The sequence below is a fragment of the Leopardus geoffroyi genome, chromosome D2 (genome assembly GCF_018350155.1).
Source record: "Leopardus geoffroyi isolate Oge1 chromosome D2, O.geoffroyi_Oge1_pat1.0, whole genome shotgun sequence".
NCBI classification, from domain to species: Eukaryota; Metazoa; Chordata; class Mammalia; order Carnivora; family Felidae; genus Leopardus; species Leopardus geoffroyi.
The window spans coordinates 55,855,488-55,878,690 of NC_059334.1; the positions used below are offsets into that span (position 1 = coordinate 55,855,488).

Sequence of the window (23,203 nt, forward strand, 5' to 3'; positions counted from 1 at the left end):
TCTATTAAAATGGGTCATCAAGCCTTAAGCTTTTGATTATAAAGAATAATTTTCTGGTGCACCTGGCTGGCTCAGTTGGTGGAGCACTTGAGTCTTGGTCTCAGGGTGGTGAGTTCAAGCTTTGCAACAGGTGTAGAGATTACTTTAAAAAAAAAAAAGATTTTCTAATAAATATTAGAAAGGAGATGTGATATTTCTTCACCAACTTGCACGATAACATTTCTGAGCACCCTATATTAGAAGAAGTCATGGTTGAGACCTCAAAGGGAAAAAAATCAGGATCTAAAAAATAAGGTTGTGAACTTGTAAAATTCTTTACCTTCAATATACCAAACTAAAACCAATAATGAATTAGCAACATTTTATTTGTATTCCTTTTCTAAAAACTTTTAAGGAATTTACTTGCTGTACAGGTTAAATGTGACGCTTATAAATCCACTTTTGCTATAGGTAAATAACCTGACAATATTTTATTTATTTATTTTTTAGTTTATTTATTTTGAGAAAGAGAGAGGGGGAGAGTACATGTGCAAACAGGGGAAGGGCAGATCCCAAGCAGGCTCTACACTAACAGTGCAGGATTAGATCCCATGAACCACGAGATCATGACCTGAGCTGAAGTCAAGGTGGGATGCTCAACCAACTGAGCTACCCAGGTGCCCAACCTGAGAAGGTTTTAAAATTTTGTTTCTGGGTTACTTTCAAGTGTCCCGTGCCTGATTTTATTATTTTGATTCACTAAGATTTTATACAAATGTCAAACTTTCTAAATCATATATATTTGACATAAATTCCTAAACGTGGAGAAAATATACAAAACAAAATAAATGTATCCTAGGATTTTATTCTAGATGAAGTCACATGAAGTCATAATTGGCAGGTCAACCTAGCTGGCAGCCCAGGAAAGGGATAAGCGGCTTACTAGGATTTATTTACAGGGAAGCAAAAAGATTTTGTTTTAAAGATGGGAAAATAATAGAAATTTTAAAGAAAAACATTATTTTGAGGTGGTACAAAGCATTACCATTAGGTACTTTAAAAAATCCTTTAGAGTTTGAATTCAAAGAACATATTTGCTACAAATTTAGTGATAAATACCAGTCGTCCTTCAGTTCTTCAAAATGTACAGGAATATTTAATCAATATGCATAAATTTCTATAAAAACCTCATAAAATTAATTATTTTATTTGAACTCATAATGTCCTGTGAGCCCTTGGCCTTATTCTCCTTTGAGTTTGGGGATTCAGGAAAATATACATTTATACAGCCTTTGCAATGAATTAAGTGAACACTATTCCCTCCTCATTACTGCACAGGCTGTAACTCATAAATGAGTAAAAACTGCATTTTCTATGAAAAGATGCCCTGAGAAAAGCAAACCGATAGTGGAAATTCAGAGAAGGTAGTGGTTAATGTCCATTCAGTAATAATATAATGTGATACAGGGTTTCATTTTAGTGGCAGAGATTTTAGTAGCTATGTAAATTCGACTACCAAGTATTTGGTCTTTAAAAGTTGGGTATGCAAGCATGTAGGCTTTCCAGAGTTATGTGAGGAAAACTGTAGCTATAGTCATTATAGCTATAGAATTAGAGGTTTTGAACATTCTAGATCTATCCATCATGAATATGAAATAACTGTCTATGTCTCATTTTAGATAGACCATTGTGTTTTTTCAGGGTATATTTTTGGTTGATTTTCCCAAATCCTTTTCTGATGATATTTCACATGTTGTTGGTTGTTCTGGCCACAGCAGAACACTTAGCTGATTATCTCCCAAGAATTGTCTACAACTCTATAATAATTCCTGTGTCTCCTTCGTGGTTCTAACTGAAAGTACAGCCGTCATCAGACATACTATAAATACAGTTGGGATAATCTCTTTAGTTACATTATCTTACACTTAGCCACCTCAAAACTTGAACACTTTTCTGCCTGTTCACACAGTTTCAAAATGTCTTTCAATTATAGTTTATTTTTAGCATTCGTAACTCAGACACATTAAGTACTATTTGTGTATTTAGAAGGATGGTATGGTTAATCACCTCCAGAGTACTCATAAAAATTTAATGAAGCTATCAAATAACATTTTCCCAACTTTTGTTAAAATAAAAATCTCTATATATTAACCAATGTTCCTATGCTTTTGCTAACTAAAAAACAAAAACAAAAACCAGTTTGATTCCTTGTTTAAAAGTCTATATGCCAGCATTTCAATTTTTACTATACCTCTTCAAGGAACAAAATGTACCACACACTTGATGACAACCAATAACAACGCACAGAAAAGATGTTTGGAAACAATGACCACTGTTATTTATAAGAGTATTTTCCTGAATGCAAAAAATGTTAGCAAAGTATTTTTTCACTGTTAATACCACTCTATATTATGTCAAATTCAGGTCAAACACAATTTTTTAAAAAGCTGTATTTATAATGTGAAGATTTGCTTAATTTGTTCAGCAAATATTTACTGAGCATTTACTACCTGCCAGGCATTGTTCTGGGAAGTGAAGATTTAGAAATGAAAAAGACAGGAATGGTTCCCACTTTTCCATTACCAAGAAGCTTGTTTTACCTTGGAGCATTCACATTAAAAAATACATAAACCAGCAGTAAAGTATTAGATTGTCAGAGATGTCACAGAATTGGGGTTGAAAGCAGCTCAGAGATCATCTACTATGTATATATTACCAATTCCAAGAAGCACCTTATTTTACATTTTGATGCTGCGAAAACAGCCACATCTTACAACGTGGTCAGACCAGGCCGTGCTCAAGGGAGAGCTGTCACTGCCTGCACATGCGTGTCAAAGCTCAAGGAACAGGTGTCAGAAGCTTGGAAGACAATATGGGAGACAATGGTGAAGGCATTCTTAAGGATTCTTGATGAGGCAAGATTCAATTAAATACAATAGTTGAAAGTGTTCGTTTCTTATAGGAGAGGAAAATGAAATTCAGACAGGTTAAATGACTTGCACTAATTTACAAAGCAGGGTAGGTAGTATGAGTCCAGATTCTGAGTTCTATTCTTATTCTTCTACCAAAGTCTTCAGATATATGCAGAGAAAGGCTCTAGAATGTGGTTCCAGTTTTAGGACCATGGGCAAGGAACTTTATCCTCTGACTCAGTTTCTCCATCTGTAAAAAACAGTTTAACAGACCTAATTCATGACATTGTACTAAGTAAGATAATGTACGTACAGGACTTAACAGAGTTTGGCATACGGTAAGTGCCAAAAACTATCTGAGATCAAACTTCACATTTGGTAGGAAATTTAAAGTGACCAATTATCCTACAAATATTGCTCACTATACCAAGCCCACATCTAGTTATTTAACTAAAATACTGAAAATCAATAGACTGGTCAAATATTTGAGCTGATTAATAAAAATTTCCACCTTAACAATGCTTTGTCCAGGTCTATATGGTACTATGCCAAGAAGCCAGTAGACTTACCTGCAAAAAACCATACAAAAAATAAGAATTGACACCAACTATGATTATCAAGTTACTAAGGACTCTGATGTATATGAATGCATTTATAAACACAACCTGAAACAACCTATATATAAACAAGGAAAGAATATTCAAAATGCATAAACAGTTCATTTATTTTTGCTTTCTATAAAATATTATTACAACCATATATATTAATACTTGTACAAGAAGCACAAGTTTTGGAGGTTAAAATGTACCTACCCTAGGAGGACATGATTTGGTCAGAAGAGTGAGAGTACTGTTCATGATCAATATATCCCTTTATATGTTATAAAGCACTTTCCCATTCATTATCAACTCAGTGCCTTGCATATAGTATATAATTGTAAAAATAAATCCCAGGTGCTTTCTAATGCCATTTGTATTCTGTTCAAACAATGGCATGTTTAGAGAATGGTTAAATATCTACATTTCTTTTTTAAGTCTTTCTGGTCAGCTCTTCTAATTTGGGGAGTTTAAGTGAAAATCTAAATTATAACACACCGTGTTATATAGAGTCAACCTGCCTTACATGTTAGTTTCTATATTTTTGTTATAAAAATAACATTCTATATGTATATTTCACATCATGAGTTTATTACATTCTATATGTACATTTCACATCGTGAGTTCATTACATAGTTTCAACTGAGATTCTGAATGCAACAGATATACAGTTAAGCAGTTAAAAAGTAATTTTAATTACTAGGAAATGTTAACCAATCAACTCACATTTGTTCTGGTTTCACCCGGAGACAAAACTGGAGAGAACTAACCTAAACGAATATATCTATATTTAGAATTATTGTATTTGCAGAAGCCTCTCGCAATTAAAGTCTTATCACGAGGTACAATTCCGGTGTCTTTGTGTTTCATCATGACAACTACGCAGTAGCAGAGTGCAACAATTTTCTGAGTATTTTAAATATTATTTTATTTTCTTATACCCGTTAGTGTTAAGAATGCTTTTAAGAAATCTCACAAGCTCTAATATGTTATCCAACTTTAAACCTTAAAAGAAAAATAACCCAATATTCAACATGTGAAGTTTCCCTATTAATTCTGAAATTTAAAACTAACATTATTAGTTTGCTTATGTTTGGGATTTTTAAAGACCAATCACATCCCGGATATTATTCGAGGGGCAAAGTCTAAAGCTGAGTATGGTTGGGTCGGCAGGGAACAGCCCGATGGCCAAATGTAAGAGCCCCACGGCAAGGTGCATGTCGGGCAAAAAGACCAGGAGCAAGACTCCAACGGGCACGGCAGCTCGGGGGCACTTAGTGGGGCGCCCCAAACCTCTGCCACCCCCAATTTCCTAGCGTGCCCCGCCTCTCTCCGTCCTCGCCTCCGGCCCGCCCCTTCCTCCCGGGCTAGCCCCCCGCAGTGCCCGCCCAACTCCAGGACTACGCGGAGAGACAGAAACCAAAACCCGGCACCCACGGAAAGCCTGGGTAAGAAACGAGGCCCCACCCTGCCAAGAGGGGCGGCTCATTTAGAAACACTTGGCGGCAAGTTAACAGGAAGCGCGGAGGCACATTTTTTAGGTCTTTTGGAGTACCCTGCCGCCTATAATCTCATCTTTTGTCCTTTGACAGGCCTCCTTAAAGCCCCAACTCTGAGCGCTTTCTGGGCAGCTCTTGACTCGAACTCCACTGCGGCCCCTCACTGATGGCAGCCATGTTAGTTGCATCCGGGTATGTCGAGGAGCCCCGACCAAAGTCTCCCGGAAGTGACGCGAGCGCGGAGGGATTCGCGTTCGGCTGAGGTGAAGGGGCTCCGGAAGCGGTTGCGGTAGAGACGGTGACAGGAAAGGTTGGGTCTTATTCACTACCGAGTTCTTGTATCCAGTTTTGTGTGTCATGTGTTGTGCTCGACATCAGCATTGCCGTGCCATTTAAATCCTTTCTTCCCAACAAGCCCAGGAGGAAGAAATTTTATCCTTTCCATTATGGAGACATTAAGGGTCGCAGAGGGCAAGTGAATTGTCTAAGGTCATTCAGCTTGTATTGGAGCTGGTCTGACCCCCTCAGTTTGGCTGCAGAGCCTGTCTTAAATCTCCGTAATGCCTACGTTTAGCAAAATCCCAATCTCTGGTGCTTGCATCCTGGCAGGTCGCTTCGGCAAGGGCGTTCACCTTCAGCTCGGCAACATTTGCCCGTGGAATGGTGCCAAGCCACCGTGGTCTTTGCGGTGGACACAGACCGAACTGTGTGCCGGGGTCACCTAAACTAACCCAGTGCCCTGGGATCTCACTTGGTCTCCTACCCCTTGAGTCTGCACATGCAGGGTTCTTGCTGACCTCGACCGCAGGTTAACTGTGGGAATTGGGCACTGACTGTTGGAGCTGGGAAACATTTTAACTCCTGTCGGGCACTTGTAAAGTCAAGACTGTTCAGACCATTCGAGGCCTGTCATCAATTAACTATAACCAGCTTTCAAATACTGAAGTGTGAATAGCCAGTGAGGTCTTTTTTTCTTTTTGCTGTGTTTTGTTTTGTTTTTCTTTTTCTTTTACAGGGAGGCCACCAGGTGGGGAAATAGCCACACACACCCCAACACCTCCTTAGAATGGGAACTCTGAGACCCCTGGGTGTCAAAGGTCCCAGGGGCACCGTGTCCTCAGGGAAGGACAGAGCCCAGTGCTGGATATCATGGGAGCGAGGCAATGTTTTTGTAAAAATAAATTATGTATAGAAAAAAACACTAAACAAACACATCAGAATTAAGAATGATAATATTTGAAGAGTGGCCACTTAATTCTATTCTTTTCTTTTCTTTTTATTTTTTATATGTGCTACAATATCTTTTTAATATAGGGAAATAAACAAATTGACTGCAGCAAATCGTTTTTAATTGCTTGCGATAATGAAGACAAAGGCATATTGCCAGATTTTGGCCAATGACAGTCCTTGACACAAATTACAGGAATTCTGTTAGGAAAAGCATTGGTTTTTGTCAGGATGTTATCAAAACACAGTTTTGGTATTGATGTTTTTCACACACCTTTGTATAAAAATATCCTACAATCAAAGTTTTTCTTCTAAGAGAAAGAGAAGGATTTGGGGCACTTGAAATTCTGGAGAACAAGTATAAAAAGCTATTTTTATTCTGCTTTCTTTGGGGTACAGCTTTAAGCTATTTATCAGGTTTAGACTGTGCAAAATAAAGGTTTCATTCTCTATTTCTGTATTCTGCTTCCCGCTGTTGCTCTTCAGTGACCTCTCAAGGAGTGGCACAGAAATACAGTGAAAACATAGATGAGAAGAATGAGAAGGGATTGGGGAGGAAGAAAATATAAAATGTAGGGGAATAAAGGAAAATGCTGATATTGGGGGATATTGGGGTTGAGGTTGCTTTGTAGTTCCAAGTTAGCATGTATCAACCTTTTTATCTAAGTCTTGGCACAAGACCTGTTGCCCACTCAAATAGATTTGCATATACAATGTTCCCACTCACACATTGAGCACCCATTATGGTAATTCTTACCAAAATTTCAGCATTATACTCCTACAAATTAGACATATATTTTGACAAAACCTAGAGTGTTCTGAACAACAAAAAAAGTAAAATGCCATAGATTCCCCTGGGGTTCCCTCTTACCATATCATTCGTTCATCCTGTAATTAGTAGCATAACTGGATACTGGAGTGGGAGTGTTGCCTGCAGCATTGTAGTACAACAACTACAAAACATCAAGTGAGGTCCTGACAAGATGCATGTCTTCAAAGGAAGTATCTTTTTAAAAAAATTTTTAATGTTTACTTTTGAGAGAGAGAGAGAAAGAGACAGAGTGTGAGTGGGGGAGGGCAGAGAGAGAGAGAGGGAGACACGGAATCCAAGGCAGGCTCCAGGCTCTGAGCTTTCAGCACAGAGCTCAATGTAGGGCTCAAACCCACGAACCACGAGATCATGACCTGAGCCAAAGTCAGATGCTTAACTGAATGAGCCACCCAGGCGCCTCTCAAAGGAAATATCTTTATGTTAGTCTGGGCCCTCGGAGAAACAGTTAAGATGAGATTCAGTGCGCAAGAATTTGTTAGAGGAAACAGTTGTGAAAGAGAAAGGAGAGAAGGCTGAGAGAGCCATCCGACTGGTGCAAGTCTGAAACTCTGTGAAGGAGGTCGGAGGAGGTTGGTGGAAGTGTCTCAGGCTGCTGAACAGTCTAAGGAAGATTTGGCAAGGCTGTTGGGAATGTTCAAGCTAAAACTGCCATCAGAGGAGTCCTCCTAGGAAGGAGTCTGCCTTATTATCTATGCTACATTCAGTCACTGGCTGGAGCAGCCCATGGAAAGCTTGCTCTTTGGTGCAAATGTGGCAGAAGATTTCAGAGGGTAGCCTCTGGGGCCCTTGGTCAGTTTTGCTCCCTGTATTTGGTAACCACAGTCCAAAAACTGGCTTTTCAATTATTGGAGATTGTCACCAATTTCAAGGCTTAGAATATTATAAAAGAGGTGATTTCATGAGGAGTTTTGGAGAGGGCCGTTGTTATGCTTCCTCACTCCCCGTCAAGTCTACCGAGTGGGGCTCCAAAGGCACTACTTAGGGAACTTGATATGTCTCCCTTGGGTTTTGAGAAGTACAGTAGTGCCTGACTCACATCTGAGAATCCTAAGGTAGGAGAAAGTGAGAAGTTTGGGCAGAGGAATAAAGAAGAGTTGCTATGTTGGGATCAGCTGTCACTCCCATAGTTTGTCAGGGCAAATGATGTTCGAGTGTTTCTCGTGCACCAAATGTGTACCACATGTGGGAATGAGAGAGCTGGCCTGGGGCTCTTTTGACTCTTGCCCAAGAGGACTTCCTAGAAGAGAAATGGGACTCCAACTGAGAGAGTTTATGTGGTGTGGATTATCAGAAAGTCTGGGGCTATAGAAGGAGCAGAATGGGGGAAATAGAATGCCTTGCCCATCTAGGATGGCCAACTTGTCTAAGTTTGCCTGGAACTCTCCATGCTTTAGTACCAAAAGTCCTGAGTCTCAGGAATCCCTTGGTCCCAGGCAACTCAGGATGGTTGGTCATTCTGCATGTTACAGGAGTTGCAGTCAGAAGGCATCCCAGCACGGAACCTCCAAAACCCTCCAAATCACCCATAAGAGTAAGAGGTAAGTTGAAATTTCAGGCAGGTCCCGAATATGAGAAGCCAGCTTATGATTATGTCAGTATTGAAGTGGATATTGTCAGAGGGTAATTGGAAAATGATGCTGAAGCAGAACCTTCTTTTCTACACCTTCCCTTTGGAGTGTGTATAGGCTGCTCAGGCTGCCATAACAAAATACCACAGACTGGGGCAGCTTATACTACAAAACTATTTCCTCACAGTTCTAGTGGCTGGAAATCCAAGGTCAAGGTTCTGGGCAATTCAGTTTTTGGTGAGAACTCCCTTCCTAGCTTGCCAATGGCCACCTTCTTGCTATGTCCTCACATGACCTTTCCTCAGTGCCAGTGTGAGAAGGGAGGGAATGGGAGGTATTTTTGGTGTTTCTTTTTATAAAGACACTAATTTATAGGATCAGGGCCCCACCCGTATCTTATTTAACTTTAAGTCTTCAGAGGCCTCATCTCCAAATACAGCAACATTTGGGGTTAGGGCATCAACATATGAATTTTAAGAGAACAAACATTCAGTATATACCAGTGTGACTCTATAACACAGAGATACTTTGGGGGAGGGTCATGAAAATATTAGGCCTGCTTCATGCCTCATACCTTTATGGAGAAGATATGCTATTGTGACTGTAGCCCTGTGTCTTTGCAAGAACAAAAGTAAGCATATTATATTTAGAGCTCGTTTGTAACACTTTTTTAGAGCTCTTCAGACATTATTCTAATCATGTCAAGGTAAAGCTGAACCCCTCCAGGGCCTTTTTTTTTTTCCCTGTCCTGTAGAGCAGAGGAATCCTTTTTAGGAAGGATTCCTAAAATCCTTTTAGGAAGCAGAGCTAGTTTTTAACTCTTCAAGGCTTTAGTAGTTGGACCTAGGTTCAGCCATGAGCACAGAGTAATAGAAAGCACCAAAATAAAAGTCGTTATGTTTTTAATATGACAAGTATATTTTTTTCTTTCAAGAAATCTGGTGAAATTATCTTGGGATTAGTATGGTGATTCATGGGGTGAGGATTCCAGGCTCCTCCTACCTTATTGCCCCACTGTGTGTGACTTCCATTTTTCAAAGTAATTTCCTGGTCCAAGATGGCTGCAAGAGCTCCAGTCATTCTAGTGAACAGGAAGGATGGAGACCTACAAAGAACGGCACACCTCTTCCATTTAAGGACAGTTCCCAAAAATTGTACACAAGCTTCTACAAGAGAAGCTGGGAATAGTAATACTTTTTTTCCTAGTGGGTCAGTACCCAGCCAAAAGTTATGAGATTTTATTACTCTAGAACAGAGATCAACAAACTATGGCCCATGGGCCAGTCATGTGTTTTTATAAATAAAATTTTATTGAAATACAACCCTGCCAATTTTACCTATTGTCTATAGATACATGTTTTTTTGTTTGTTTGTTTGTTTTTTTGTTTAAGCACTCTTTATATTTTTAAATCTCAATTCCAGGGTAGGTAACATACAGTGTTGTATTAGTTTCAGGTGTATAATATAGTGATTCAAAAATTCAATATATTACTCAGTGCTCATCAAAATAAGTGTACTCTTAATCCCTTTCACCTTTCACCCACCCCTTCACCAACCTCCCTTCTGGTAACCATCAGTTTGTTCTCTAGTTAAGAGTCTGTTTCTTGGTTTGCCTCTCTCTTCTGCCACCATCCCTCTCAAGCATGATCATTTTTGTTTTGTTTCCTAAATTCCACATGTGAGTAAAATCATATGGTATTTGTCTTTCTCTGACTGACTTATTTTGCTTAGCATTATACTCTGTCTCTATTCGTGTCATTGCAGATGTCAAGATTTCATTCTTTTTTATGGCTGAGTAATATTTCACTCTGTGTGTGTGTGTGTGTGTGTGTGTGTGTGTGTGTGTGTATGTGTGTGTGTGTATCTATCTTCCTTCTCCATTCATCAGTTGGTGGACACTTGGGCTGCTTCCATATCTTGGCTATTATAAATAATGCTGCTATAAAAATAAGGATGCATGTATCCTTTTGAATTAGTGTTCTTACATTCTTCGGGTAAATACCCAGTAGTGCAGTAAGGTGATTGTTGGATCATAAGGTACTTCTATTTTTAACTTTTTGGGGAGCCTCCATACTGTTTTCCAGAGTGGCTGCACCAGTTTGCATTCCCACCAACAGCACATGAGTGTTCCTTTTTCTCCACACTCTTGCCAACACCTGTTGGTTCTTGTGTTGTTGATTTCAGCCATTCTGACAGGTATGAGCTGATATCCCATTGTAGTTTTGATTTGCATTTCCCTAATGATAAGTGATGATGAACCTCTTTTCATATGTCTGTTGACCATCTGGATATCTTCTTTGGAGAAATGTCAGTTCATGTCTTCTGCCCATTTTTTAATTGGATGGTTTGTTTTTTGGGTGTTGAGTTTTATAAATTCTTTATATATTTTGTATGGATACGTTTTTAAAAAACAGCCTTATTGATATATAATTCACATGCTATAAAATTCAGTCATTTAATCTGTACAATTAATTGGCTTTTAGTATCTTCACAGAATCATGCATCTAGCACCCAAATCAATTTAGAACATTTTTATTGCCATGAAAAGAAACCCCACACCATTTAGCTATTGTCTTTGAATTTCCCATTTCTTACCCCCCACCCAAGACCTAGGCAACTAGTAATAACTTTGTGTCTCTACAGATTTACCTCTTCTAGACTTTTCATATCAATGGAATCCTACAATATGTGGTCCTTTGTGCCTGGCTTCTTTGACTTTGTATAATGTTTTCAAGGTTATTCTATTTGTAGCATATATTAGTACTTCATCAGTACTTCATTTCTTTTCATGGCCAAATAATATTCCATTGTATGGCTATACCCCTTATTGTTTATCTGTTCATCAGTTGATGGACATTTGAGTCGCTTTGAAGAGGCAATAATCCTTTGTTCTGTTAAGACTGAAATAAAACAAACCAGCAGGTAGTCTACTCCAATATATTAATAATTTTAAAACATTACCTTATGGGGGCGCCTGGGTGGCTCAGTCGGTTGAGCGTCCGACTTCGGCTCAGGTCACGATCTCACGATCTCGCGGTCCGTGAGTTCGAGCCCCGTGTCGGGCTCTGGGCTGATGGCTCAGAGCCTGGAGCCTGCTTCCCATTCTGTGTCTCCCTCTCTCTCTGCTCCTCCCCCGTTCATGCTCTGTCTCTCTCTCTGTCTCAAAAATAAATAAACATTAAAAAAAAAAATTAAAAAAAAAAAAAAACATTACCTTATGGATTTTTATGGGACTGACTGGGCAAAAATATTCTGTAAAAATATTGACGATCTAAATAACTGTGATTAAGATTCAACCAAGGTTTATGAGAAATGGTGCAGTACTACAACTATTGCCAGTCCCTATTCAGAGTTACATACAGCTCCCAAATTGTTTGTGGAAGACTTCTCAACAATGCTTAAAGATAAGCTGTTGCCTATAGATTATGTGAACATAAAGACATGAGTGTTCTAGAAGACAGAGTCAGTTACCCTAATGACAATGTAAAAGTTTTCACCATGTATGTCCAACGCTGGAATCTTACATCACTTACATTATTATAAATGTATTCTGTTGAGGCGAGAGAATTCAGAGCCCCGGTCTAAATGTCATGTATGTGCTTTTTTACAAACTGTCTCCATTACTACTTCCTCCTTCACCTAGGACAAACTACAGGAAAGTGCTCTACAGATGGTTCTAAGAAGTCTTCGATGAAGCTAAAGAGAGCAGATTTCTCTAGTGTGTTGCCACCATCCCCCTCTGGAGACTTGGGAAGCAGAAGGATAGCAGTGAGACAGAGTGAAGCTGACATGCATAGAGAAGCTGGGGTAAGAGACCGATGGAAAGAGATCTGAAAATTTTTATATCTTTGTTTCTGGGAGCTTCTGAGACCCAGTATCCTTTCTGCCCTTTCAGTAGTTGTGTGTTCAAGTTTTCCTTTCATTACAAAGGATATCAGACCTTAATATTTTTCTAATAAATCTATCTTTTTCAGACCAGTTTGTTTGTTTGTTTGTTTGAAACCAAAAGACTCAATGCATACATGATTATTGCCATATATATATATATATATGGCAAGAAGTAGGCGGCTTCTCTTTCTTTTAAAAAAAATTTTTTTTTCACATTTTATTTATTTTTGAGAGAGAGAGACAGAGAGACAGAGCACAAGTGGGGGAGGGGCAGAGAGAGACACACACACACACACAGAATCTGAAGCAGGCTCCAGGCTCCGAGCTGTCAGCACAGAGCCTGATGCGGAGCTCAAACCCACGAACCATGAGATAATGACCTGAGCCGAAGTCAGTTGCTCAACCGACTGAGCCACCCAGGCACCCCGGAGGCTTCTCTTTCTTAACAATTTGTTTAGTATCTTCCCATATTATTTCTAGGCATCTTACACATATGAAATATCACTTTATATTTACTTTCATTTACATGTGACTGTTTTACTTGGCAGTGTTGTGGAATTCTTTCTATGTTAAGATATATAAAATGTACCCCGTCTTTAAAAAAATTTTTTTTAACGTTTACTCACTCCTGAGAGAGAGCATGAGCAGGAGAGGGGCAGAAAGAGGGAGAAAGAGAATCTGAAGCAGCTTTCATGCTGTCAGCACAAAGCTGGATATGGGCTCAAACCCACAAACTGTGAGATCATGATGTGAACCAAAGTCGGACACTCAACTGACTGAGCAACCCAGGCACCCATAACCCATCTTTTTAATAGGTGCATAACATTCCATTGCATGGTGTGCCCCAATTTATTTAACCAAATAATTGATGAATATTCAAAGGATATTCCCAATTTCATAAGTATTACAAGACAAAGGTATAAAATTCATTCATCATTTATTAATTCAGCAAATATTATTGTGCCCACACTATGTGCCTCTTTGCCAGGTAAGGTAATTTCTGCAGTTTCTTTTGGTGTGGAGAAGATAAGCAAGTAAAGAAATAAATGTGAACTAAATAATTTCACCTACTAGTAAGTTCTGCGAAGAAAAGAAAACGTGGATATTTGATGAAGAATGAAAAGTGTGGATGTAGCACTTCTTTCTGTGGAGGATCTCAGCTGTTTCTAAAGGATGACATTTGGCCTAAATCCTGAGTGATACAAAGGAACCAGCCGGGTGAGATCAGGGCAGAGGGAGCACCAGAGCAAATGTCCTAAGGCAGTAAGGATTTGGCACTTTAGAGGAAAACAAATGAGGTCAGTTTATCAGTCACAGTTGTTAGTTACAATCAGTAGAAACCAATGTAACAGTTTAAGGAGAAAAAGAATTCACTGAAATATACTAGGCAACTCAGAATCTCTGGGATGCTCAGAGAACCTATCTTGGAGACTGTCTGACAAGACAAAGTCTCAAAATCCCATCACAGAACTGGTGTAGTGGGGACGTTGGTAGTGTGACTACTGGTTGTAGACGCTATGGCTTGCACCAACGACAATATTACCACTGCTGGCTCTGAAATTCAAACCTACTTGCCACCATCCCCCTACCCTTATTTGCAGTACGTGTCTAATTTAAAGTCTGAACAAGTGACTCACTAATGTAGACCTTATATGTGTATTTTTGCACGTTTATATTGATACTTCTATAGACTCAATTCATAGAAGTATTGGATTTAAACAGAAACACATCAATTCTTTTTCTACTGAATTGTATTCCCTAAAATATGATAGTAATTTACACTCCCACCAACAGTATATGAGTATGACAGTTTCTTCAAAGCCTCATCAATTCCAGGTTTGTGTTTTAGAGTAGTTTTGTAAAGCTGGACACACCTAGACTTGATTCTGGCTCCATGACTTAGTAATTGTGTGTCAGTGGGCAAATTTGTCCATTCTCTGGGTTTCATTTACCTCGTAATTATAGTATGGAAGTGATAACCATGTTGCTAAGACTGTTAGTTGTCCCCTAATACTCATTCTCCCCTTCTATATTCATAAGGCCCCAATTTTTAGTTAGATCCAGAGATGTCCAGAATCAGTACTAAGTTGCTAGCTTTTCTTAGTCATAGCCAGCATCAAAATCTGCAGAATGGGTGTCAGCTGTTTGTAAGAAAATACTGGAAATAATAGGCACTTTTTAAATGTATTTATTTTCAGAGAGAGAGAGCACAAAGGGGAGAGGCAGAGAGAGAGGGAGAGAGAGAATCCCAGGCAGGCTCCACACTGACAGAGCAGAGCCCCGTGCAGGGTTAGATCTTACAAACCGTGAGATTATGACCTGAACTGAAATCCAGAGTTGGACACTTAATTTACTGAGCCACCAGGTGCCCCAGTAATGAGGCACTTTTTACAAAAATTATATGTTACAAGCATTCTTTATGATACAGAGGATAACACTATGTAGAAAACTTCAGATATTTATGCTTCTGAGTTAAGCGATTTGAGAATAGTTAGACTCTGAACATGAAGAAAAAATTTAAATATCTTAAATTATTTCTTTTGCTTACATATCTCTTATATATTTTTTTATGTATGGACAAAAGTGGCATATAATTCAATTCATGTCTAAATGAATCAAAAAGTTCTACTTCAATAAATACACAATAAAAATTCTAAGTGATAAGAAAGTATTGTCACAATTTAATTGGAAATGTTTTTTGTATTCTTAGATTCCATTAAAATATAAACAGTAATGGTTTCAAATGTTAATTCTTACTTTCTTCTATAGTAACAGAACTCTCAAATTTAGTAGGACATAAGATTGCCAAAAATAAAGATTCAGGCTCCATTGCAATTAGGTCACGTGACTTAGTCTGGCCAATGAGACATGAGTATAAGAGATGTCTGGAGATCTCAGGTCAAGACAGTATGGTACTGGCACAAAAGAAGACACATAGATCAATGGAACAGAATACAAAACCCAGAAATGGACCCACAATTATATGGTCAACTAATCTTGGACAAAGCAGGAAAGAATATCCAATGGAAAAAAGACAGTCTCTTCAACAAATGGTGTTGGGAAAACTGGACAGCAACATACAGAAGAATGAAACTGGACCATTTTTTTACACCACACACAGAAATAAATTGAAAATGGATGAAAGACCTAAATGGGAGACAGGAAACCATCAAAATTCTAGAGGAGGACACAGGCAGCAATGTCTTTGACCATGGCTATAGCAACTTCTTACTAGACACATTCCGGAGGCAAGGGAAACAAAAGCAAAAATGAGCTATTGGGACTTCATCAAGATAAAAAGCTTCTGCACAGTGAAGGAAATAATCAATAAAACTAAAAAGCAGCCTACAGAATGAGAGAAGATATTTGCAAATGACATAGCTAATAAGGGGCTAGTATCCAAAATCTATAAAGAACTTACCAAATTTAACACCCCAAAAATAAATAATCCAGTTAAGAAATGGCAAAAGACATAAACAGACATTTTTCCAAAGAAGACATCTAGATGGCTAACAGACACATGAAAAGATGCTCAACATCACTCATCATCAGGGAAATACAAATCAAAACCACAATGAGATACCACTTCAAACCTGTCTGAATGGCTAAAATTAACAACACAGGAAAAACATGTTGGCAAGATGAAGAGAAAGGGGGACGCTCTTACACTGTTGGTGGGAATGCAAACTGGTGCAGCCACTCTGGAAAACAGTATGGAGGTTTCTCAAAAAGTTAAAAACAGAACAACCCTCTGACCCAGCAATTGCACTACTAGGTATTTATTTATTTATTTATTTATTTTTAAGATTTTTCTGGTAAGGTAATGGTAAGTTTTTTGTTGTTTTTTTTTTTTTTATATATGAAATTTATTGTCAAATTGGTTTCCATACAACACCCAGTGCTCATCCCAAAAGGTGCCCTCCTCAATACCCATCACCCACCCTCCCCTCCCTCCCACCCCCCATCAACCCTCAGTTTGTTCTCAGTTTTTAACAGTCTCTTATGTTTTGGCTCTCTCCCACTCTAACCTCTTTTTTTTTTTTCCTTCCCTTCCCCCATGGGTTTCTGTTAAGTTTCTTAGGATCCACATAAGAGTGAAACCATATGGTATCTGTCTTTCTCTGTATGGCTTATTTCACTTAGCATCACACTCTCCAGTTCCATCCACGTTGCTACAAAAGACCATATTTCATTCTTTCTCATTGCCACGTAGTATTCCATTGTGTATATAAACCACAATTTCTTTATCCATTCATCAGTAGATGGACATTTAGGCTCTTTCCATAATTTGGCTATTGTTGAGAGTGCTGCTATAAACATTGGGGTACAAGTGCCCCTATGCATCAGTACTCCTATATCCCTTGGATAAATTCCTAGCAGTGCTATTGCTGGGTCATAGGGTAGGTCTATTTTTAATTTTCTGAGGAACCTCCACACTGCTTTCCAGACTACTAGGTATTTATACAAAGGATACAAAAATGCTGATTCAAAGGGACACATGCGTATAGCAGTGCTATCAACAATAGCCAAACTATGGAATGAGCCCAAATGTCTATAGACTGATGAATAGATAAAGAAGAGTTGTATATATATACAATGCAATATTACTCAGCCATTACAAGGAATGAAATCTTGCCATTTGCAACGACATGGACGGAGCTAGAGTGTATTATGCTAAGTGAAATAAGTCAGAGAAAGACACATGATTTCACTCCTATGTGGAATTTAAGAAACAAAACAGATTAATATAGGGGAAGGAAAAAAAAAGAGAGAGGGAAGCAAACCATAAGAGACTTTTAATGACAGAGAACAAATTGAGAGTTGATGGAGGAAAATAGGTGGGGGGATGGGATAAATGGATGATGGGTATTGAGGAGGGCACTTGTTGTGAGGAACACTGGGTGTTGTATGTAAGTAATGAATCATCATATTGCAACCTGAAACCAATTTTACCATATATGTTAACTAACTAGAATTTAAATAAAAACTTGAAAAGGGGGAAAAAAGAGGAAAAGTTGTGCCCTTTCCTTCTCCCTCTCCCATAATTACTGATAAGAATTACTGATAAGAATAAAGATATAGTGATGAACCACGTTAGGGCATAAACCAAGGGTAGCAAACTAGAAATGACTGAGCAATGAGACAGAAGGAGTTTAGTTACCTGACACTGTAAGTCACCATACCAATCCTAGATTTCTTAAATCTAGGTTGTTATGTAAGAGAGAAATAAATTGCTGTCAAGTATATACTGTAGTATCTTAGATCTCTATAACAGGAGCTGAACTTACACCCTAATGAATATAGTTCACTTACTTGAATTGTGGTGAATATTATTAAATTAGATAATGTATATAAAATACTTAGTAGAGGCATGTAATAAATGTGTGCTAAAGTAACTTGCCTTAAAGTCTCAAAACAAGCCATGGCAGGTTTTAAAATTTAATTAAATTTCTGTTTTTCCTTTATTTGTGCATTTAGTAAACACTTACTGAGAATTTACTATATTCCAACTACCATGTTTGACTCTTGGTACAGAATGGAGAACAGATATAATAATATATAGTAATAAAATACAATGAAAAGCCAGGTGCTACAGTATAAGTGTTTACTCTCCAGAAGCTGGTCTTGAGATGAAGCAATATGTCTGATGTTACTGGGTAGAAGTGAGAAGCAACCAAACATAAGAAACTCAGATACCCAAACTGTCAGCCCATCCTCACCCTGCTGCCCATTGTATACCACAGGCAATAACCCTAAGCAACTTGCTTTCATCTCTCCCACCAAGAAGGCTGCACTGAGGACTAGTAGGAAATGACAACTGCAAGGATGAGTTCACGGTCAATTGTCATGAGTTACTTAAGGATTGTAAACTCTGAAAGAAAAACCAAATAAGAAAACTCACACTCAGTGAAAGAACTAATAACGAATAAATAAAATTAATATTCTTAGATAATAAGGTATTTGATACATAAAGCAAGAACAAATGGGTTTTTCAAAAAATACTTACATTTTTAGAAATGAAAAATATAATTGCTGAGAATAAAAGCTCAGTTCCTGGGCTGAACAACAGAGTAGACATAGCTGAAGACTGGGGTAGTAAGTTGGTCCATTGGGCAGCAGGAGGGAATGATAATAAGAAAGATAAGAAGAATAGCTTACTATATATATATATATATATATATATATATATATATATATATATATGGCTTACTATCTTCAAAGCATTGTTCTAACCTATTTACTGATCTAAAATTCATATAATTCTCATAATAAGCCTGTCAGGAATGTGCTAGGATTATTCCCATTGTACTGATGAGAAACATATGGCACAAAAGGACTATAACTCATCCAAAGTAACACATCTGGTAAATAGGAGAGCCAAGATTTGAATCCAGGGTCTGGTTTTCAGAGTCCATATTTTAAACTCTAGGCTATACTGGGATGATGGAATGTTTAAATTAAATATTGAGAAACAAAAGATCAATTGAAAAACATTAACATCCATGAAGAATTTCAGGAGGAGAGAATACAGGGAATAGAGGGAAAGAAATAACAAATAAAAGATACGAATCCTTAGATTGAAAGGAGCCTTCCTAGTAGAATAAATAAGACATATTGAACATAGTATGGTGAAGTTTGGACAATTTATAGTGAAATTTTAGAAAATCAAGGATTAAAAAACAATTCTAAGAGAGGAGATCTTAACTGTGCTCGCAAAAAAAAAAAAAAGGAACTACTATTTGAGATTATAATAGAGATGTCAATTACCTTCTTTGTGGTCAACAACTCATAATGGATACATATATCAAAACATCATGGTGTACACCTTAACTCTATACAATTTGATTTGTGAATTACCCCTCAATAAAGCTTGGAGAAGAAGAGGCAATCCAAAAAGTTATCAGAGATAACCTACAAAAGGAATGATAATCATTGAGGTCAGATTCTCATCAGCAATAGTGAAATCAAGAAGAAAAAAACCCATAAATCAATATCTTCAAAATGGTAAGAAAAAGAATTTCAAACCCAGAATTCTATACTTAGCCAAAGAATCTTCCAAATTCAGTGGTGAAAATTATATTTTAAGACATCTCAACAACTCAGGAATTTATCACCTACAGATCCTCTCTGAGCAAACTGTCAAAGGAGCACTTCTGCAAAGAAGAGTGAAATATAAGAAAAAAAGGTGGACATATAATTAGTAGAATTTATTATTAAGTAAGTATTGTTTGTAAAGAACTTCTTAATGTTAGTCTGATGTATATGCTCTAAATAATACTGTTATCAAGATTGAGTTTTCCAAAACTGGACATAGGAATATCCGTAGGAAAGTAATGCTTTCAGTTCCACATGCTTTTCAGAAACTTGTCATTCCTCATCATGATTTATTTCTCCTCCCTTTGAAGGTGGGCAGGTTTGTGACTGTTCTGACCAGTAGAGTGCACAGAAGTAACACTTATGCAGTTACACATAAGCAATCACTTACGACTTCTGAGGGTAGATCATAAGGATAGAGCTTCATCCTAGCTCTCTCCTATGGAAAGTTGACTTTGGCAAAACCAGCCACCATGCAGCACAGAAGTCCAAACTAGTTCACAAAAAGAGGTTGTATGGAGAGGCCTCTATGGAAAGGGAATGCACTTCCCAGCCAGCATCCACCACCAGACTTCTGAGTAAATTAATTATCACATGAGTCTAGTGCCCAGTCTTTGAGTCTTCCAACTGAGACACCAGACATTCTAGAGTAGAGACAAGCCATCCCCTCTGTGCCCTGTCTGAATTTGTGAACAACAAAATCCATATATATGGAAGTTGGTGTTTTTTTTAACATTACATTCTGGGGTAATTTTTCACAGTCATAGCAACTGAAACATGTCAGTATTGTAGATAGTATATAAGGAAAATATACAAGGGAAGTAAAAGCATTTTGTCATTTTCATCAAATATTTTGTGAACTCTACACTTGATAGAAGAAAGAATAAATTTAATGAAGTGTCTAATAATTAAGGATAGGTATTAAATGAAAGATGCAGATTTAATTTTTTAAGGCTTATTTATTTATTTTGAGATGGGGGAGAGAGAGAGAGAGAGAGAGAGAGAGAGAGAGAGAGAGAGAGAGAGAAAGGGGCAGAGAGAGAGAGAGAGAGAGAGAATCCCAAACACTCCATGCTGATCGATGCGGGGCTCGATCTCATGAACTGTGAGATCATGACCTGAGCTGAAATCAAGAGTCCGGCGCTTAAATGACTGAGCCATCCAGGCACCCCCAGATTTAATTTTTTAAATCAGTTTTATTCTGTTTATAAGAGATATCTGGAAAAATGTCATAAGGAAAGGCTAAAAGTGAAGAAATAGGAATAAATATACGAGGAGACCTAATCTAGCAAAGATAATATCATAGTAGAGTTTAATGTGAAATTATTAACAACAAAAGAGACAATTTCTTAACGATAAAAGTAATAATCCATCATCAAAATCATGACCTTTGCTTTGTCCAACTTTATAATTCAACATGAATGTAGAAAAAACAATATAATTAAGAGGAAGAATAAGCAATTTCAAACCACCGATAAAGATCTAACACACTCTGTTTCAGAAACTGGTTGCTCAACCAGAAAAAAGGTTTATAAAAATGCTTATCTAAATTTACATGTAAATTTAAATAAATATATGTAATACTTTGCATCCAACATAGAAAATGTATTCTTTTCAAGCATGCACAAAGTATTTACAAAAATTATATATTGAGACACAACAGAATCTTCAACAAACACTTTAAAAACTGATAATACAGAGACAGTGTTCTCTGACCCACATGAAATAAAAATAAAAATCAATGCAAAAAAGATAGTTTAAAAATTAATTTGGAGGGGCTCCTGGGTGGAACAGTCAGATAAGCCTCCAACTCTTTTTTTTAAATTTTTTTTTTTTCAACATTTATTTATTTTTGGGACAGAGAGAGACAGAGCATGAACGGGGGAGGGGCAGAGAGAGAGGGAGACACAGAATCGGAAACAGGCTCCAGGCTCTGAGCCATCAGCCCAGAGCCCGACGCGGGGCTCGAACCCACGGACCGCGAGATCGTGACCTGGCTGAAGTCGGACACTTAACCGACTGCGCCACCCAGGCGCCCCAAGCCTCCAACTCTTGATCTCAGCTCAGGTTGTGATCTCACTGCTTGTGAGATCGAGCCCCATGTCGTGCTCTGCACTGACAATGTGGAGCCTGCTTGAGATTCTCTCTCTCTCTCTCTCTCTCTCTCTCTCTCTCTCAAAATAAATAAATAAACTTAAAAAATTAATTTGGGAAACAAAATCCTCACTTCTAAACATCTTCAGGTCCAAATAAGAAATCAAAATGGAAATTATGAAATCTTTAGAAATGAAAGCCAGTGAAATCACTACTTATAAATGAGTAGTGACATGAAGCTAGCTAAAGTGGAGCTTAGAGGGAAATTTATACTTTTTACATATGAGAACACAAGAAATATGAAAAATAAAGTGAGCACTTAACTCACAAAGCTAAAAATAATTTAGAGTTAGCCCAGAGAATATAGAGGAAAACAATAATATAAAGTGTAATTTAATTATTTAATAAAACAATAAGAGAAACAAATAATATCACCAAAAGGTTTTTTCTTTTTAATATTAAATAGATCAGTATAAAATGGTAGAGAAAGAAAGAGAAGGATTTAGCTCCTAGGAGAGTAATTTGAATGGCTATATTCAATAAATTTATAAAACTTACCCAAAATACATTATTTTCTAAGAAAATGTAAGTCAAAAAATCTTTTAAAAACCTGGTCAAATAATCATTCAAAAATCATAATCAGTATTAAAATTTCTACTCTCTACAATAAAGATGTTATCTCTACATAGGTTTATAAGTAGTTCTGACAAACTTTCAAAGAACAACTAATCACTGTCTTATACAATCTGTTGAAAACATAACTTAAAAAAAAAAGAAGAAGAAACTACTCAATACTCATGAGGCCATATAAAATCAATGAAAAAAATTATAGGCAAATTTCACTTTTGAGCATGGATGTAAACACACTGTACCAACAAATTGAATCAAACTACATACTAAAAAATACATCCAGACCAAGTTCACATCAGAAATTCAACAGTGGTTCAACAACTAAAAATTCTATCATTGTAACTCACCATACTAACATATCAAATTGGAAATATGACCAGTCAATAAATAGGGGAAATTGTTGATGATATTCAAAATCTATTCATGATCTTAAAAAAAAAAACAAAACTCTTTAGCAAACTAGGATAAAGAGGTAACTCCTTGGGGTGCCTGGGTGACTCAGTTGGTTGATCCTGATTTTGGCTCAGGTCATGATCCCAGCGTTGTAGGAATGAACTCTGTGTCAGGCTCCACACTGAATGTGGAGCCTGCTTAAGATTCTCTTTCTCTCTCCCTCTGCTCCTCTTCCCTGCTCACTCTCTCTCTTAAATTAAAACAACAACAACAACAACAAAAAAGGTAGCTCCCTAATGTTGTAACTGATGTCAATGCAACCCCTCCCAAAAACATATTAATCATTACATTTAGAAGTATTTTCATCAAAGTTAAGACACAGTATGGATGTATGATTTTTTTTTTTTTTTTTTTTTTTTTTTACCACTACTACTCAATGCACATGCATTTAAGATTCTTCCAGGTCTTTCTGGCCTGATAGCTCATTTCT

The 23,203-nt window shown here is 37.5% G+C and overlaps 1 long non-coding RNA gene and 1 other non-coding gene across 2 annotated transcripts in view; one reads left to right on the forward strand and one right to left on the reverse strand.

The window, feature by feature from the left end:
• Positions 1-4,734: 4,734 nt before the first annotated feature.
• LOC123576875 overlaps positions 4,735-23,203 on the forward strand; it is a 39,605-nt gene continuing 21,136 nt past the window's right edge. The window contains exons 1-3 of the long non-coding RNA XR_006701619.1: positions 4,735-4,935; positions 5,080-5,296; positions 12,269-12,420. This is a non-coding gene — a long non-coding RNA (uncharacterized LOC123576875). The remainder of the gene's footprint in view (positions 4,936-5,079; positions 5,297-12,268; positions 12,421-23,203) is intronic.
• Positions 6,057-6,145, reverse strand: LOC123577609. Its single transcript, XR_006701962.1, has one exon. It is a non-coding gene; the product is annotated as a small nucleolar RNA SNORD88 (small nucleolar RNA).